This window comes from Notamacropus eugenii, chromosome 5 (assembly GCF_028372415.1).
Source record: "Notamacropus eugenii isolate mMacEug1 chromosome 5, mMacEug1.pri_v2, whole genome shotgun sequence".
Classification (NCBI taxonomy): Eukaryota; Metazoa; Chordata; class Mammalia; order Diprotodontia; family Macropodidae; genus Notamacropus; species Notamacropus eugenii.
Genome location: NC_092876.1, coordinates 170,242,760 through 170,262,564, shown reverse-complemented (window position 1 = coordinate 170,262,564; position 19,805 = coordinate 170,242,760). Strand labels below are relative to the sequence as shown.

The 19,805-nt window shown below is 38.9% G+C and overlaps 1 pseudogene; it reads right to left on the bottom strand.

The window, feature by feature from the left end:
* Positions 1-1,765: 1,765 nt before the first annotated feature.
* Positions 1,766-3,333, bottom strand: LOC140508994 (ADP-ribosylation factor GTPase-activating protein 2 pseudogene; annotated as a pseudogene).
* Positions 3,334-19,805: the final 16,472 nt, after the last annotated feature.

Below are 19,805 nucleotides of genomic sequence, written 5' to 3'. Positions count from 1 at the left end.
AAGTGGTTGAATCAATATGAGGGAGTGAAAGAAAGTAGTACAGCCCAGACACCAAACAAACCTCCTCCATAAGTATCTAGGAAACGGACCAAATGAAATTGTGTTTGGTGAAGTTAAAGAAAATTTCAACCCAGAGCATCAAAGGGAGACAGGCAGAGAAGACTTCAGACTCTATGGGCAAAGTCTTGCAAGGAGTACAGTACATGCAGAGCATTCCAGTTCCCAGAAAATTAAAGAAGGCTGAAGCTGAACACCAAATAAAAAACCATCAATCTCTCCAATCCAATAAACATTTCTTAAGCACCTATTATGTGCCAGACATCGCACTCAGCAGTAGAGATACAATTAATAAAATGAGTCCCTGACCTCAAGAAGCTTACAATCTTTTTTTTTTCTTTCAGCTCACACCAAAGAAGGGCCTTGGGGCTGGCTTGGGCTTTATTGATACCACTTTTCTCCAAATAATATAAATGAATAAAATTAAGCTAGTCATGTCCCTTTGGGGGAAGGTGGGAAGGAAAGAAGAGAGTGTCCCATGGTGCTGAGAAACTCCATGGCCCTGTGGCCAGTGACAGTGATCACAGAGCAGTGGCACAGTTCACATTGTTAAGTGCCAGCTGGGTAGAGAACGGCAGCACTCCCAGCCCACAAAGGAAAGGCAGAACTCTGCCAAGAGCCTGCTCCACTTCCTCAGCTCTCCCATGGCTCCCAGAAGCACCTAGTCAGTGGGGGGAGGGCTTAGGGGGACCCAGGTTGTACCTGCCCCAGACTTTGGCCCATAGCCAAGACCTGTGGAAAGGAACCAAAAAGTAGCCGTGCTGTGTGGCTTTGTGGCATCCAAAGCACATAGTACAGCACCTGGTCAAACCCCTGGCCCTAAGGTGAAGTAGGAGAAACTGCTGCCCCTTGCTTCAGACACACCCAGCCAAAGAAGGAAGAAGAAGGGACATGGCCTCTTTCCACTGTGAAAACAGAAGTGATTAGTGCAAATAGGTGTGAGGATGCAGAAGAGAAATCACAAGGGCCTCCACTTGAGCTCAAAACTGAGCACTTTTAGACAATGGGATCCAGTTTCTAGCCTTGTATCTCAAAGCAAGCACCCAGCACCCCTGGGTGCAGCCTGTCTCCTAGAGGCTGTCTCTACCCTGGGCCTCTGCCCAAGTTGGCCTCCCTCTCTCTCTATGGAGCCCAGACTGAAAAGGGATCTAGCCAGTCATTCCCTCTGGTCTCAAGGATACCAAGTCTGACCAAAGGCACACATCCCAGACTTACTAGGTCTTGGGACCCTCTAATGTTCCCTTTCTCAAGGCAGGGGAGCCAGGGAGGAGAATGGAGGTCAGCCCAGTTCTGGGAGACACTAAGAGAATTCTCTCCCTCTCCAGCACAGCAGGTCATGGGGGAGCAGCAGCTGGGATGAAGGGAGGGAGGGAAAGAAGGAAGGGGACACTGACCTAGCACCAAGGAGGTGAGGGTTTGAAAGGAAAGGGCTAGGGGTTGAGGGGGCAAGAAAGGAGAAGGAGGCTGGTGTTTGACCATTCTCTTCACCCAGCATTCCCAAGACCACCCCACTGACACTGGCAAGAATACACAAATATGCATGTGTGTGAGTGTACACGCACACACACACACTCACACACACACACATCCCCCACTACTACCATGGGGCTAGCATTCCTGCTCAAGGGAATACAGGTTTCTCTTGCTGCTGCCGCTGCCTCCACCACTGCCACCACCACTGCCACCATGAGCCACCACGGGTCCTGGGTCAGAAGGAGCCATAATGATCCTGGAGAGAGTTCATCACCCTGTTAGCCAGAACAGCCATCTTTCCAGCTACAGACTTCATTCTTTGTTTGAACTGGGCAATCCCTGCTGCAGGGAGCACGTTTCCCAGAGACACTCCTGCTATTCCAGGGGCTCCATGGGCCTCCCCAAAGAGGTCTGTAGAACTGATGGCACTGCTACCTGAAAGGTGCTGGAGCGGAACCCGGGCTTCATACTCGGCATCCTTTTCCCTCCCAAAGAACACGTCTGATGGGCTTTGGCTTCCACAGACTTCTGACCAGCTTCCTTAGATTTTGCAGTCGATGGTTGATGGTCGATGGTTGGCTTCCAACCTCTCTTTGGTTTCTTAGTCTCTCTGCAATAGGCCAAATACTAGAGATTGTCATCTCAGAGCTCCTTCTCCATCCTGTCCACACTCCAGGAAGCATCAGTGTCTCAGCGGGAAGCAAAGTCATCTCCCAGAGAAAAGGGGCTAACCTCATATTTAGGGGGTCTGGAAGCAAAGCTCCTAGTGTCATCGAACAGGTCCAACTGGGATGGGGAGGACTTGGCATTCACTGGTGTTTCCTGCTCCATCACCTGCATCTCTGAAAGCACTGAGTGAGAGATGGAACTTCAGGAAACCAAACCCATGCCCAGGCACTCCGTGTGCTCCCACTTCCGCCCCTCCAGGCTCTATAACTTCTTTTCTTCTTTCTTGCAGTCAATCTGCAGCTCCTGGTAGGCCAGGCAGGTGGAAGTGACCACAGACTCCTCAGCCTGCTTTTTGGCCTTGGCCGCCTGCTGGTCCCAGACCTTCTCAACTGCCTGGGCCTGTCACTCAATCTTACTGAAGCTCTGGCTGCTCATCTTCTGGGCACCCAGTCCATTCTTGGCACCCAGCCCTTTCTTAGCTGTTGCTGGCTTCTTCTTGCCAGTAATTGAGGATTTTAATTCCAGGGAGGTTTTGGGAGAAGTGTTGAGCAGATTGGCTCTCAGGCTCTCCTTATATTGTGTGGGAACACTGCTCTCCAAAGGCTGGGATGGTGGTTGTTCAGACACTTGAGGCTAGGAGGCTGGCACATCCCAGGCCAAAGGCTGAGTATGTTCTGTGAAGAAATCAGAGTCCTTCTTTTCTGGTGAATGGCCAGGAGCAGTGTTCATGTTCTTTATCCAAAGATCAGTGCCATACTTGGCAAGGGCAGCACTCTCTAGCTGCAAGATCTTCTCCCAATAAGTCTGGGCCTCATGGCTGTTATATTTGCTGTTGGCATCATTGATGGTACAGCTGTGCTGGTAGAAGAATGTTGTTGGTATTGCCCCTGACCTGCATGCACTGCAGCTGAAACCAGTTCCAGCTGGAATCCAACTCTGTGGACCTGATGAAGCTCAGGTAGATGCCCAGCAATCAGTGCACCCCAAGCAGTTGATGCACAGAAAGACACTGTAGGTGATGCTAGCCCAGCCCCAGTTCTTGACTCCCCAGTCAGAGCAAGCCTTGTTGGTCAGTACCTCATGGAGCCTCTTGAAAAGAGGCTGAATCTTGGTCTTTCTCGGCTCCACCACCATTTCCTAGATGCAACCGGAACTTACAATCTAAAGAGAGAGACGGTACATGAAAGGAGGCAGCAACTGTTTCTGGAGATTTAGGTCCACAGATTGTGGGTGGATAGAGCAGCTGACATACATCCCCAACCCCCAGTGGAAGCAGAGAACTACCTTGACAAACAGCTCAAAAATCAAGTAAATGGCTAGGAAAATAAGCAAAAACTTGAAAAAGAATTAGACTATAGAATTTTACTTTAGTGACAAGGAAGACTAAAATATACAAACAGAAGAAGACAACACAGTCAGAACTTCTACATCTAAAGCCTTCCAAAAAAATTTGAATTTGTCTCAAGCCATGGAAGAGCTCAAAAAGGAGTTTGAAAACCAAGTATGAGAAGTAGAGCCAAAATTGGGAAGAGAAATGAGAGTGATGCAAGAAAATCAGGAAAAAAAAGTTAACTGCTTGCTAGAGGGCACCCAAAAAAATACTGACAAAAATAATACCTTAAAAAATAAAGTAACACAAAACAGAGAAAGAAAATTATTGACCAAGTTTCCCTAATGAATTCCAATGAAAAAAATGAATAAAGTATTAGCAAGACAATTTTGCAGTAATTTTTCACAAGGTTAAACAATACTATGACCCAGTGGGATTTATGCCAGAAATGCAGACCTGGCTCATTATCAGCAAAATTATCAACACAATTGACCATATCAATAACAAAAGCAACAGAAATACTATGATTATCTCAATAGATACTGAAAACCTTTTTTTTTTTGACAAATATAGCACCCAATTCTAATAAAAACAGCAGAGAACACAGGAATACAGGGAGAATTCCTTAAAAGGATAAATATTATCTATCTAAAGCCACCAGCAGGCATAATCTGTCATGGGTATAAGTTAGAATCCTTCCCAATAAGATGAGGAGTAAAGAAAGGATGCCATTATCACCAGTATTACTGAATATAGTACTGGAAATGTTAGTTATAGCAATATGAGAAGAAAAAGAAATCAAAGGAATTGGAATAGGCAGTGAGGAAACAAAGCTATCACTCTTTGCAGATGATATGATGATACTTTTAGAAAACCATCTAAATAACTAATTGAAATAAGTAACAACTTTAGAAAAGTCGTCGGATATAAGATAAACCCACACAATCATCAGCATTTCTTTATATGACCAACAAAACCCCACAGCAAGAAATAGAAAGGAAAATTCTATTTAAAATACTGTAAACAATATAAAACACTTGGAAGCCTACCTGCCAAAGCAAACCTGGGAACTATATGAACACAATTACAAAACACTTGTCACACAAAGAACATCAAATCTAAACAATTGGAAAAATTTAAACTGTTCATGGGTAGGTCACACCAATATAATACAAATTATGATACCACTTAAACTAATTTACTTATGCAGTTCCATACTGATCAAACTACAAGAAATATTTCATAAAGCTAAAAAAATAATAAAATTCATTTGGTAGAACAAAAGGTCAAAAATGTCAAGGGAATTGATGAAAAAATAATACAAAGGAGGGTGACCTAGTCATATCAGATCTTAAACTACATTATAAAGCAGTAATCATCAAAACTATGTTACTGGCTAAAAAATAGAGTGATGGGCCAGTGGAATAGAATAGATATACAAGATTCAGTAGTCAATCATCATAATAATCTATTGTTTGATAAACCCAAAGACCCCTGCTTTGGGATGAGAACGGAGTATTTGACAAAAACTGCTGATAAAACTGGAAAAAATAGGACTAAAATTAGGTGTAGACCAACATCTGTATAGAAAAATAAGGTCAAAAATGCATGCATGATTTAGACATAAAGGTTAATACCATAAGCAAATTGGAAGAGCAAGGAATAGTCTACCTGTCAGATCTATGGGGGAAGGGAATAATTCATTTCCAAATAAGAGATAGCATTATGAAATGTAAAATAGATCACTGTTTATATTTTAAAAAATCATAGATAATTCTGTTTATATTTTTTTAAAAAAAATCTTTTGCACAAATAAAACCAATGCAATCCAAATTAGAAGGAAAACATAAAGCTGGGAAACAATCTTTATAGCAAATATCCCTGAGAAAGGCCTCTTTTCCCAAATGTATAGAGAACTGAGTCAAATTTATAAGAATACAAGCCATTTCCCAAAGATATCATATCAAAAGTTATGAACAGGCAGTTTTCAGCTGAAGAAATCAAAGCTATCTATAGGCATGGGAAGAAGGGCTCAAAATCACTATTGATTAAAGAAGTGCACATTAAAAGAGTTCTGAAGTACCACCTTACATCTATCAGATTGGATAATATGACCAAAAAGGAAAACAATAAATGTTGGACAGGATGCGGGAAAAAAAAAGACACTAATGCATTGTTGGTGAATTTGTGAACTGAACCAACCATTCTCGAGAGCAATTTGAAACTATGCTCAAAGGGCTCCAAAACTGTGCATACTGTTTGATCCAGCAATACCATTTCTAGGTCTATATCCCAAAGAGATCATAGAAAAGGGTAAAGGACCCACCTGTACAAGAATATTTATAGCAGCCTTTTCTGTGGTGGCAAAATATTGGAAATTGAGAGGATGCCCATCAATTGGGGAATGACTGAACAAGCTGTGGTAGATGAATGTAATGGAATATTATCATGCAATGAGAAATTATGAACAGACAGATTTCAGAAAAACCTGGAAAGACTTGTATGAACTAATACAAGGTGAAATAATCAGAACCAAGAATACATTGTGCAAAATATCAGGAACACTGCAGAGATCAACTATGAATGACACAGCTGTCTTCAGTAACATAATGATCCAATACAAGTACAAAGGACTCACAAAGCAAAATACTATCTACATCCAGATAAAGAACTTTTGGACTCTGAATATAGATTGACACCTGTTTTTTTTTCATTTACTTTATTCTTTTTCCTTTTGTTCTTTCTTTTTTTCACATCTGTGACTAATATGGAAATATGTTTTGCACGATAGCACATGTATACCCTATATCAAATTGTCTACCATTTGTAGGAGAAGGGATGGAAGAGAGGGAGAAAGAAAAATTTGGAACTCGAAATCTTATAAAATGAATGCTAAAAATAATTTTGACCTAAAATTGGGGAAAAATAAAATACTGCTTTTCAGAAAAGAAACAAATAGCCATAGAAATAATGAATAAAGTTAAAAGATGGTTCTTTGAAAAAACAAATAAAATTGAGAAGTCCTTAGCAAATGTGATAAAAAAGAAAAATCAAATCAGTAAAATAACAAATAAGCAAGGTAAAATTACAGCAAAACCAGAAGAAATAAAAAAGAATAGTCAGAACATATGTAATTATGCAACAAAACTGCACACACAAAAGAAATAAAATATCTGTAAAAATATAAAATACTCCAATACTCAGTAGAGATCTTAAATAACCAGGTCTCAGAAAAGGAAAATGGGTTAGGAATGAAGAACTACCCAAGGGGAAAAAGAAAACCTGTGTGAATTCCCAGGAGAAATTTTTCTTGTTTTTCTTTTTTTTTTTTAAGGTACATGTACTACTTTACAGTCTCTAATATAAAAATTATTTACTCCTATTGGCACAGTCCCTACAATCTTTATTATTTTTTTAATATTGATTTATTTATTTTTAGTTTTTAACATTCATTTCCACAAAATTTTGAGTTTCAAATTCTCTCCCCATCTCTCCCCTCCTCCCACCCTATAAAGCTTTGCATTCTGATAACCCTTTCCCTCAATATGCCCTCCTGTCTATCACATCCCTCCCTTCCATTATCCACATCTTTTCTCTTATCTTATAGGACAAGATTGATTTCTATACCCCATTACCTGTATTTCTTATTGCCCAGTTGTATGCAAAAACAATTCCCAACATTCCTTCCTAAAGCTTTGAGTTCCAACTTCTCTCCCTTCCTCCTTCCTCACCCATCCTCACTGAGAAAGCAAGTAACTCAACACAGACCGTATGTGTGCAGTTCTGCAAAAGACCTCCATAACAGTCATGTTGTGTAACTATATTTCCCTCCATCTTATCCTGTCCCCCATTTATTCTATTCTCTCTTTTGACCTTGTGCCTCCACAAAAGTGTATACTTCTAATTACTCCCTCCTCCCATTTGCCCTCCCTTCTATCATCCTCCACCCCACTTGTCCCCCTTCCTCCTAATGTCCTGTAGTGTAAGATAGATTTTCAAAACAAATTGAGTATGTTATTCCCTGCTTAAGCCAAATGGGAAGACTAAACTTCACTTTTTTGCTCTGACTTCCTCCCTTTTCTCCTCCATTGTAAAAGCTTTTTCTTGTCTCTTTTACGAGAGATAACTTGTCCCATTGCATTTCTCCTTTTCTCCTCCCAATATATTCCTCTCTCACCCCTTAATTTTATTATTTTAGATATCATTCCTTCTTATTCAGTTCACTCTGTTGCTGTGTGTGTGTGTGTGTGTGTGTGTGTGTGTGTGTGTGTAATCCCTCATATTGAGAATATTGAGAAGTCTCAAGAGTCACAAATATTATCTTTCCATGTAGGAATGTAAACAGTTCAACTTTAGAAAGTCCCTTATGATTTCTCTTTCCTGTTTACCTTCTCATGCTTCTCTTTATTCTTGTGTTTGAAAGTCAAGTTTTCTATTCAGCTCTGGTCTTTTCATCAAGAATGCTTGAAAGTCCTCTATTTCATTGAATGGCCATTTTTTCCCCTGATGCATTGTATTCAGTTTTGTTGGGTGGGTGATTCTTGGTTTTAATCCTAGTTCCTTTGACTTCTGGAATATCATATTCCAATCCCTTTGATCCCTTAATGAAGAAGGTGCTAGATCTAGAGTCATCCTGACTGTATTTCCACAATACTCAAATTGTTTCTTTCTAGTTGCTTGCAATATTTTCTCCTTGACCTGGGAACTCTGGAATTTGGCTACAATATTCCTAGGAGTTTTACTTTTTGGATCTCTTTCAGAAGGTGATCATTTGATTCTTTCAATATTTATTTTGCCCTATGGTTCTAGAATATCATGGCAGTTTTCCTTGATAATTTCATGAAAGATGATATATAGGCTTTTTTTTTTGATCATGGATTTCAGGTAGTCTCATAATTTTTAAACTGTCTCTCCTGGATCTATTTTCCAGGTCAGTTGTTTTTCCAATGAGATATTTCACATTAGCTTCTATTTTTTCATTCTTTTGGTTTTGCTTTATAATTTCTCGGTTTCTCATAAAGTCATTAGCTTCCATATGCTCCATTCTAATTAAAAAAAATTATTTTCTTCAGTGAGCTTTTGAACCTTCTTTTCCATTTGGCTAATTCTGCTTTTTAAAGCATTCTTCTCCTCATTGGTTTTTTGTACCCCTTTTGCCAATTGAGTTAGCTTATTTTTTTTATTAAAATTTTAATTTTGGGTTACAAATTTTCTCCCTTTTTTTCCCCCTCCCCTCCCCCAGACCCAAGTTTTCTAATTGCCCCTGTGACCTATCTGCTCTCTCCTCTATCCTCCCTCCCTGCCCTTGTCTCCATCTTCTCTTTTGTCCTGTAGGGCCGGATAGCTTTCTTGACCCCTTAACCTGTGTTTCTCGTTACCCAGTGGTAAGAACATTACATTTGGTCCTAACACTTTGAGTTCCAACTTCTTTAGCTCCCTCCCTCTCTACCCCTTCCCCTTGGAAGACAGGCAGTTCAATATAGTCCATATCTGTTTAGTTTTGCAAATGATTTCCATACTAGTTGTGTTGTATAAGACTAACTATATTTCCCTCCATCCTGTCCTGTCCCCCATTACTTCTATTTTCTTATGGTCCTTTCCCTCCCCATGAGTGTCGACCTAGTATTGCATTCTCCTCCCCATGCCCTCCCCTCTATCCTTCTCCCCTTCCTGCTTGTGCCCCTGTCCCCCACTCTCCTGTATTATGAGATAGGTTTTTCTATCAGAATGAGTGTGCATTATATTCTTTCCTTTAGTGGAATGTGATGAGAGTAGATCTCATGTTTTTCTCTTGCCTCCCCTCTTTATCCCACCACTAATAAGTCTTTTGCTTGCCTCTTTTATGAGAGATAATTTGCCCCATATAACTTCTGCCTTTCTCCTTCCAATATTTCTCTCTCACTGCTTGATTTCATTTTTTTTTTAAGATACGATCCCATCCTCTTCAATTCACTCTGTGCACTGTGTCTCTATGTATGTGTGTGTGTGTGCATGTGTGTGTGTGTGTACTCCCACCCAGTGCTCAGATACTTAAATGTTTCAAGAGTTATAAATATTGTCTTTCCATGTAGGAATGTAAACAGTTCAACTTTAGTAAGTCCCTTATGATTTCTCTCCGCTGTTCGCCTTCCTATGGTTCTCTTCATTCTTGTGTTAGAAAGTCAAATTTTCTTTCCAGCTCTGGTCTTTTCATCAGGAAAATTTGAAAGTCTTCTATTTCATTGAAAGACCATTTTTTCTCCTGAAGTATTATACTCAGTTTTGCTGGGTAGGTGATTCTTGGCTTCAGTCCTAGTTCCTTTGACCTCCGGAATATCCTATTCCATTCCCTTCTATCCCTCAATGTAGAAGGTGCCAGATCCTGTACTATCCTGATTGTATTTCCACAATACTTGAATTGTTTCTTTCTAGCTGCTTGCAATATCTTCTCCTTCACCTGGGAACTCTGGAATTTGGCCACAATGCTCCTAGGAGTTTCTCTTTTTGGATCTCTTTCATGTGGTGTTCTGCGGATTCCTTGAATATTTATTTTGCCTTCTGGTTCTAGAATCTCAGGGCAGTTTTCCTTGATAATTTCATGGAGGATGATGTCTAGGCTCTTCTTTTGATCATGGTTTTCAGGTAGACCCAGAATTTTTACATTGTCTCTCCTGATTCTATTTTCCAGGTCAGTTGCTTTTCCAATAAGATATTTCACATTATCTTCCATTTTTCGAATCTGCGCGGTATGTTCTGAGATATCTGTCTTTCTCGAAAAGTCCAAAGCTTCCATCTGTATCATTCCAGATTTGAGAGATCTATTTTCTTCAGTAAGCTTTTGAATCTCCTTTTCCATTTAGTTAATTCTGCTTTTGAAAGCATTCTTCTCCTCATTGGCCCCTTGCACCTCCCTTGCCAGCTGAGTTAGGCTAGTTCTCAAGGTGCCAATTTCTTCAAGATTTTTTTGGTTCTCCTTTAGCAGGGAGCTGATCTGTTTTTCATGCTTCTCCCTTATCCCTCTCATTTCCCTTCCCAGTCTTTCCTCCACCTCTCTAACTTGATTTTCAAAATTCCTCTTGAGCTCTTCCATGGCCCGAGCCCATTGGGTGGGCTGGGGCACAGAGTCCTCCATTTCTGTGTCTTTGCCTGATGGCAAGCCTTGTTCTTCCCCATCAGAAAAGAAGGGAGGAAGTGATTTTTCTCCCATAAAGTACCCTTCAATAGTTTTATTTCTTTTCCCTTTTCTTGGCATTGTCTCCCCCTAGTGGCCTGACTTCTGAATGTTCTCCTCACATCCACCTTGCCTCCTGGTCCTCCCAGCCCGCGTTTGGGGACTGAGATTCAAATGCTGCTTCCCACCTTAGGATTTTTGGCGGGGGCAGGGCTGTTATTCAGTGTTAAATTAGGCTCAGGTGCTGAGGTCAGGGGCAGGGCCGCCTCTCAGCCCCCACCTCCCGGGGGGGCCCGAGCTATGGGGGCACCACGCTCCCCACTCAACCCGCCAAAGAGACTCTCTCACCTACCCCCGTCAGTCACCTGTTGGTGGGGGGCCCGTGCAGCTGCTGAAGATCCCTCCTCTGGATCCCTCTCAGAACTTTGTTTCTCGGAGCCGCGGCCACGCCGCCGCAGGTCCGGGCTGGGCACCGTGTCTGCAGCGCAACGGACCTTTTGCGAGAGGTTTGCAGGTCCCTCTATGGGTGGGGGCACCCGCGTGGCCGCTGGATCTCCTTCCCACGGTGTCGCTGCCGCGTCAGGGCTGCTCTCCTCTTCCCGCCCCGGCGCCCTGTCCCCGGCGCGAAGGTCCCCCCGCGAGAGGTTTGCAGGTCTCTCCGAAACAGAAATCTCCCTCGCTCCAATATTCCGTGGTCTCTGGGTGCAGAATTTTCCCTGGGTTAGTCCCCTCTGCCGTTCTGTGGTTTGTGAGTTGAGTTAGCTTATTTTTAAAGGTGTTATTTTCTTCAGCATTTTTTGGATCTCCTTTAGCAAGATGTTGAATTGGTTTTCATGATTTTCTTGCATCACTCTCATTTCTCTTCCCAATTTTTCCTCCCCTTCTCTTACTTGATTTTTCAAATCCCTTTTGAACTCTTCCATGGCCTAAGACCATTGAATATTTATTGAAGGCATTGGATGCAGAAGCCTTGACTTCCTCTGACAAGATGGATTGTTCTTCCTCAGCTGAAAAGATGGAAGAAAATACCTGTTCACCCAAGAAAGTAACTTTCTATAGTCTTATTTTTTTCCCTTTTTTGGGGCATTTTCCCAGCTAGTTACTTGACTTTTGAGTCCTTTGTGAAGAGGAGTGTATACTTTGGGGACCTATAATTTCTCAGTTCCTCCATGGTGGCACAATCAAGGGAGAGGAGTTTACTCCTCTCCTGGCCTGTGTACTGGTCTGGGAGCAAGCAAAAACTTTTCTGCCCAGAATCTGTGAGGAGTAGAATTCCTTCCATGACTGCCTCCAACTCTGCCAATGCTCCTCCTCCTCACTGCAGGGCCAGCTCAGGGTTGAGATTTCAATCAGCTCTTCAATTCCCCCAGGGGTTTTAGGCGGAGGGCTCCAAAAATGAACACTGTTCCTGCTGGGCAAAGCTGGATGACATTCCCTTTCCTAGATGAAAAAGCTTTCTCACTGATTTTTGAAGCTTTCTTTGGCATTTGTGGGTTGAGGGATCTGAGAACCATGCTGAGGATTCCACCCCCGAGGTCTGTTCTGATCCTTTTCCTGTTGGTGCCAAGCGGCCATGCTTGGGCTGGGCTCCATGGGCTGCACTCTGCTTTGTGCCCCATGTAATAGACCTTTCCAGTTGGCCTTCTAGGTTACCTTGGGCTGGAAATCTCTTTCACTTCGTTTTTTGTGACTTCTGCTACTCTAGAATTTGTTTAGAGTCATTTTTTACAGGTGTTTATATGCTGTGGGGGAAGAGCTAGAGTATGTGCATCTTGCTATTCTGTTCCCAGGGGAAATTTTTCAAATTTGTAAAACATAGATAATATTCATATTTCACAAATTATTCTCAAAAATTAAGCAGAACTCTTTTGTAAAGCAGATATAGTCTTAATACATAAACTAGAGAAACATTAAAAACAGACAGAAAACTGTAGGCCTATATTTTTAATGAACATGAATGAAAAGATTGAGAGAAATCCTTTTCGAAAGGGACACAAAATTAAATTTCAGAAATTAAAATTCAAAATCTCTTGCACAGAGATTAATGCATGTAGGATAAAAAGGAAAGTAGTCATGTGGAATTTCTTTTTAAATCAGATTTCTCTGATATAGATAAGGACATACATAGGAATAAACAATTTTTATTTTAAAAAATTACTTATCTATTTTTACATTTTCAGTTCCAAACTGTTTCACTCCCTCTCCACCATGCACTAGAAAAGGCATTTCACACACACACACACACACACACACACACACACATACCACATATCTGTATGTATGTGTGTGTATGTTTATATATATGTACGTATGTATGTAAATACACATATACATATATACACACACCTAAACAAAACCATATTATACACAATTCTTTTTCAGTTCTTTCTCTGGAGATAGATCACTTTTCATAGGTTCTTTATAGTTAATTTGAATATAATATTCAGGATAGGTTAGCAGTTCATACTCATTCTTCAAATAATATTGTTATTATTGCATCCATTGTTCTCTTGGTTCTGCTTGTTTCTCTCTTTTCATGCAAGTGTCTCCATGTTTTTCTAAAATCCCACTGCTAATCATTTCTCACAGCAGGATAGTATTTCATCCCAATCACGTACCACAACCTGTTTAGCCATGCCCCAGTTGATTGACATTCCTTCAACTTCCAGTTCTTTGCCACCACAAAGGTCTGCTATAAGTATATTAGAACATAAAATTATTTTCCTTTTCTCTTCATCTCCTAAGAAAACCAATCTAATGGTAGTATTGCTAGGACAAAGGGTATGCACAGTTTTATACTTCTTGGGGCATAATTCCAGATTGCTCTCCAAAATGATTGGATCTGTTCATAGTTTCACCAACAGTATATTACATCCCAATTTTTCCACAGCCCTTTGAAAATTTCTTGTTTAGTTCTGTCATGTTATCCATTTGATAGGTATGAAATGATATATCCAAATTGTTTTAATGTGCATTTCTCTACACAATGATGATTTAGAATATTTTTATGTGACTGTATATAGCTTTAATTTGACCATTTTTTTAAAAAAAGAATTGCCTGTTCATATCCTTTGACCATTTATTATTTGAGCATTGACCCATCATTATAAACTTGACAAAATTATATACATATATTTGATAGAGATTTGTATCTCAGAAACTGTTTATAAAATGTTTTTTTTTCCAATTTTCTACTTTCCTTCTAATTTTGATTATATTGGTTTTATTTATACAAAACCTTTTTAATTCAATATCATTAAAACGATCCATTTTATATCCCATAATGCTATTTATCTCCTTTTTATTTATAAATTCTTCTCCTGTCCATAAGTCTGGTAGATAATATGCCCCAAGTTCTTCTTACTTATTTAAGATATCTCAGTCTAGCTCATGAATCCATTTTGACCTTATCTTAGAAAGTGATATAAGATACTGATCTATATAGTTTCTGCCACACTGCTTTCCAGTTGTCCCAAAACATTTGAATGAACTTGTTCAGCCATTCCCCAATTGATGGGCATTCCTTCAATTCATATTTCTTGGCCATCACAAACAGCTGCTATAAATATTTTTGTACATGTAGAACTTTTTGTACATGATCTCTTTGTGATACAGACCTAGAAGTGATTTTGCTGGGTCAAAGGGTATGCACATTTTATAAAAACTCACTGTTTGACAAAATCTGCTGGGAAAACTGGATAACAGTGGGGCATAAACTGGATATAGACCAATGTCTGACACTGTATACAAGAATAAAGGCCAAATGAATACATGATCTAGGTATAAAGGATGATACTATAAACAAATTAAGGGAACAAGGAATAGTGTATTCATCAGACTTATGAAGAATGAAGGAAGTTATAACCAAACTAGAGATAGAGAACATTGTGAAGTGCAAAATGGATAATTTTAATTATATTAAATAAAAAAGTTTTTGCACAACCAAACCCAAAGCAACCAACATTAGGAGGGAAGCAGAAAACTGGGAAAGAATTTTTACAACTGGTGTCTGTGATAAAGGCCTCATTTCCAAAATATATAGGAACTGGGTCAAATTTACAAAAATACAAGTTGTTCCCAAATTGATAAATGGTGATAGGATATGAACAGACAGTTTTCAGAGGAAGAAATTAAAGCTATCTATAGTCATGTGAAAAAATGCTCTAAATCACTATTTACTAGAGAAATACAAATCAAAACAATTCTGGGGTACCACATCACACTTATCAGATTGGCTAACATGATAAAACAGAAAGATGGTTTGAGAAGATGTGGGGCAGTTGGAACGCTAATTCATTATTGGTGGAGCTGTAAGTTGATCCAACCATTCTGGAGAGCACTTTGGAACTATGACCAAACGACTACAAAAATGTGCATACGCTTTGATGTAACAATATCATTTTTTAGGACTGTATCCTAAAGAGATCACAAAAATGGAAAAATGTCCCACATGGGCAAAAAATATTTATAGCAGCTCTCTTTGTGGTGGCCAAGTAGTAGAAATTGTGGGAATGCCCATCAGTTGGGGAAAGTTGAATAAGTTATGTTATACGAATGTAATGGAATACTATCTTTCTATAAGAAATGATGAATGGCAGGACTTCAGAGAGACCTGGAAGGACTTACATGAACTGATATTGAGTGAAATGAGCATAACCAGGAGAACATTGTACACAGTAACAGCCACAGTGTGGGAGGGTTGTTTCTGATAGACTTAGCCCTTCCCAGTAATTCAAGGACCTAAAACATTCCCAAAGGACTCTTGAGGCAGAATGCCATCCATATCCAGAGAAAGAACTATGGAATTGGAACAAATGTGTTATGTTTTGGTTTGGTTTGGTTTCTCTCATGGTTTCTCCTATTCATTTTAAATCTTCTATGCAACATGACTAATGTGAAAATGTGGTGAATAAGAATGTACATGTAGAACCCATGTAAGATTGTCTGCTCTCTTCAGGGAGGGAAAGGTGATGGAGGGGGAGAAAATTTAAGACTTATGGAAGAGATTGTAGAAAACTGAAAACAAATAAATTAATTTTTTTAAAGTGTGTGTGTGTTCATGTATGGGAATACATTTATCATTTTGTTACTTTTCAGTCAATACCAATGATAAGTGACATCACCTTCTTTGCTGCGGTTCTTATTTGTTTTTTTTTTTCTCTTTTTGTTAAGTAGTAAGACAAAGTGTAAATAAGCCTAATGTATAGCATAAAGGACTTTGATCACTCTTCTAAATACTCTTAGACAATGGATCAGTGCGCATATGCAATGGCTTGGCTAGAAAACAGTTTCAAATGATAGGACTCAATTCCATGTCTAAAGGTTAAATAAGATAAACTCTTGATTTTTCTTTGATAACTGTTTCTTTCCTTTAAAAATTCCAATATTGAACACCTGCACCAACTCCATTGCTACAGGAAAAGTCATTAAAATTCCCAATCTCTAATCTGTTATCCTATGTTCCTGTGTACAGGGACCAATAACTCATAGATAAAAGCAACATTCAAATTAATCCTACAAGGCAAAATTTTCTTGAACATTTGGGAAAAAGGAGAACTCAGTGATTACTTTAAAAGTTATACTTTCTCTAGAATCCTTGGAGAGGCTTGATTGGAGCAATAGCCGAGAGAAGTTCCTCTGAATTTACATTAGAAACACCCTAGGTTATTTCTGTAACTCTCCAAGGAAAGAATCTCTACTGAAAAAAAATGAAGCTTATACATTGAGTGCAAACTATACTCAGGTGTGTACATTATACATCATAACTGTCTCTAGTGTCTCCTTGCCTAGATCTAGAAAATCCACTTAAAGGCATTCTCATTTAAAATATTTTTGAATGTGGTGAATATTAATGAAACACTTACTTTTGTGGGAGCCATTTTTTGCATTCATGACAAAAGCCACCAATTTAATTAAAGATCAGGGGACTCAAGCTTCTGTTGGCCCTGGGGAATCTTCATTACTGCTGGTATATAAGAGAGGAGCTTTTTCTATCATTTCTCACATTCTCTGTTTTAACTCAGATGAATAATTTTCAAGCTTAATGGGAAAGGAATTGGCACTTTAAAATATCCTCAGAGATATCTTAGTTAAGAGTATTGAAAGGTCCTGAGTTCTACTGAAAAATATCCACAAGGTTTCTGACCTTGGAAGAAAGATGAAAGAGAGTATGTTTTAAGAAAATAAATTATACATTATATACAGACCTTCCCTTGTACCAGTATTTCCTATTTCCAAAGGTCCCTGTGGGTTATTCAATCTGTGGGTGCATTTTATAAGAATGGACACAAGAATAGATAAGGTTATAGATGAGTAAACTAAGGCTTAGAGCAGTGACTAGTGGTAACCTGGTAAAGTTTGAACTAGAAATGAAAAGTAGATATGACATGACCTCTCCCTTAACAAATAACTTTGGGGAACTTTGAAACAAAACAGTTCTCTTCACTTCATTCTTCCATTTCTGTTGCCAAGTCTTTAGCCTTTAGTTGCATGACTAATTAATGACAGAGTACCAAGGATCAAAGCTAAGATCATGTAGACATGTTATTATGTTGATCATGTTGACATGGGCAAACCAGAATGAAGGGCAAAGAATAGACAGCTTCATGGAAAACCTGAAGGTTTGGGGAGGGCAGTGTTGAATTCTGCCTTTAGATGAGACTTTGAGAGTTCCAGTTTCAATATTGCATCTAGTTCCTGGCTCTTCAGTATTCCAACATTTCTATATGGTCCAGGATACTTGAATCTACTATCTTAGATACAAATTTGGACATCAATATTGCTCTAAATCCTACAATTCTATGAGTTTCTTTCACTGTAATTCCTAGAGTACTGCTGCTGAACATAATCACTATTAGTCCATTGATGATAATTTAACATTATTTACCAGCTCCATGACCAGATTGACTAAAACCAACACTGACAAAGATGCAGGATCTTCAATTCAAATAAATCTCAATGTGACTGGTTGCATTGGAAGATATATTGGTCTTGTGTGGGAAGCAAAACCTGATCAAGACAGCAGGTAGAACTATCAATACTGGACCATGGCAGAAGCTGAAGTCCCTCATGCTTCTTATTTTGTGGATGTTATTGATATATTTTGTTTTTACATCATTTGCATTAATAACAAAGTCACTCACATTCAAAAAGCTATCCACAACAACAAAAAGAAAACAAACAAAGCACTAAGAAATAATCAACAAAATATAGTGACATGTGCAGTATTTGTAGAGATGCCAATAGTCTCTTATCACTGCAAAAAGGGAGGAAAGTGTCTTTTCAGTTCTCCTCTTCGGCTCTAAACTTAGTCATTATAATTATGTATTTTTGTCTTTTTTTAGTTGTTCTTTACATTTATATTGCTGTCATTATTTTTAATACTTCTTTACTGTTTCTAATTATTTCTCTTTGCATCAGTTCATCTATTTGTGTTTCTCTGCATTCTTCATGTTAATTTATTATGGCAAAATTTTATTCCCTTATTTATGTACTATAATTTGTTTTTCCTCTGACTGATGTATACCTACTATTTTTAGATTTTTGATATTAAAGAAATCTTTAATATAACTTTATGATGAGCATGAGAGTTTTCTTTCTGAAATTGAACTTTTTTTTAATGTTTATTTTTTAATTTTTTTTATTTCTCAACATGCATTTCCAAAAGATTTTGAATACAAATTTTCTCCCCATCTCTCCTCTCCCCTACCTCAAAACACAGTGCATTCTGATTGCCCCTTCCCCAATTTGCCCTCCCTTGTGTCACACCCTTCTCTTCCCTTATCCCCATCTTCTCTCTTTTCTTGTAGGACAAGATCAATTTCTCTACCCCATTAACTGTATTTCTTATTTCCCAGTTGCATGCAAAAACAATTCCCAACATTCATTCCTTAAACTTTGAGTTTCAACTTCTTTCTGTTCCCCCTCCACACCCATCCCCACTGAGAAGGTCAACAATTCAATATAGGCTATATATGTGTAGTTTTGCTAAAGACTTACATAATAGTTCTGTTGTGAAAGATAAACCATATTTCCCTCCATCCTTTCCTGCCCCCCATTCATTCTAATCTCTCTTTATACCTTGTATCTCCCCTAAAGTGTTTACTTTTAATTGCTTCCTCCTCCCATTTGCCCTTCCTTCTATCATCCCCCCACCCTGCTTTTCCCCTTCTCTCTTACTTTCCTGTAATGCAAGATAGATTTTCATACCAAATTGAGCATGCATGTTATTCTCTCCTTAAGTCAAATGTGAAAAGAGTAAGCTTCACTTTTTCCCTCTCACCTCCCTGCTTTTCCCCTCCATAGAAAAAGCTTTTTCTTGCCTCTTTGATGGAAAATAATTTGCCCCATTTCATTTCTCCCTTTCTCCTCCCAATATATTCCTCTTTCACCCCTTAACTTTTTTTAGATATCATCCCTTCCAATTCAACTCATTCTGTGCCCTCTGTCTGTATATGTGTGTGTGTGTGTGTATGTGTGTGTGTAAAATCCCTCCACATACCCAAATACTGAGAAAAGTCTTAAGAGTTATAAATATTGTCTGTCCATGTAGGAATGTAAACAGTTCAACTTTAGGAAGTCTTATATGATTTCTCTTTTCTGTTTACCTTTTCAAGTTTCTCTGATTCTTGTGTTTGAAAGTCAAATTTTCTATACACTTAGGTCTTTTCAACATGAATGCTTGAAAGTCCTCTATATCATTGAATGACCATTTATTCCCTTGAAGTATTATACTCAGTTTTGCTGAGTAGGTTTTGGTTTTAATCCCAGTTCTTTTGACTTTTGGAATATCCTATTCCAACTCCTTTGATCCCTTAATATAGAAACTGCTAGATCTTGTGTTATCCTGATTGTACTTCCATAATATTTGAATTGTTTCTTTCTGGTTACTTGCAATATTTTCTCCTTGACTTGAAAACTCTAAAATTTGGCTGCAATATTCCTAGGAGTTGCTCTTTTTAGATTTATTTCATTAAGTGATTGTTTGATTCTTTTAATGCTTATTTTATCCTCTGCTTCTAGAATATCAGGGCAGTTTTCCTTGATAATTTCTTGAAAAATGGTGCCCAGGCTCTTTTTTTTGACAGTGGCTTTCAGGTGGCCCCGCAATTTTTAAAGTGTCTCTCC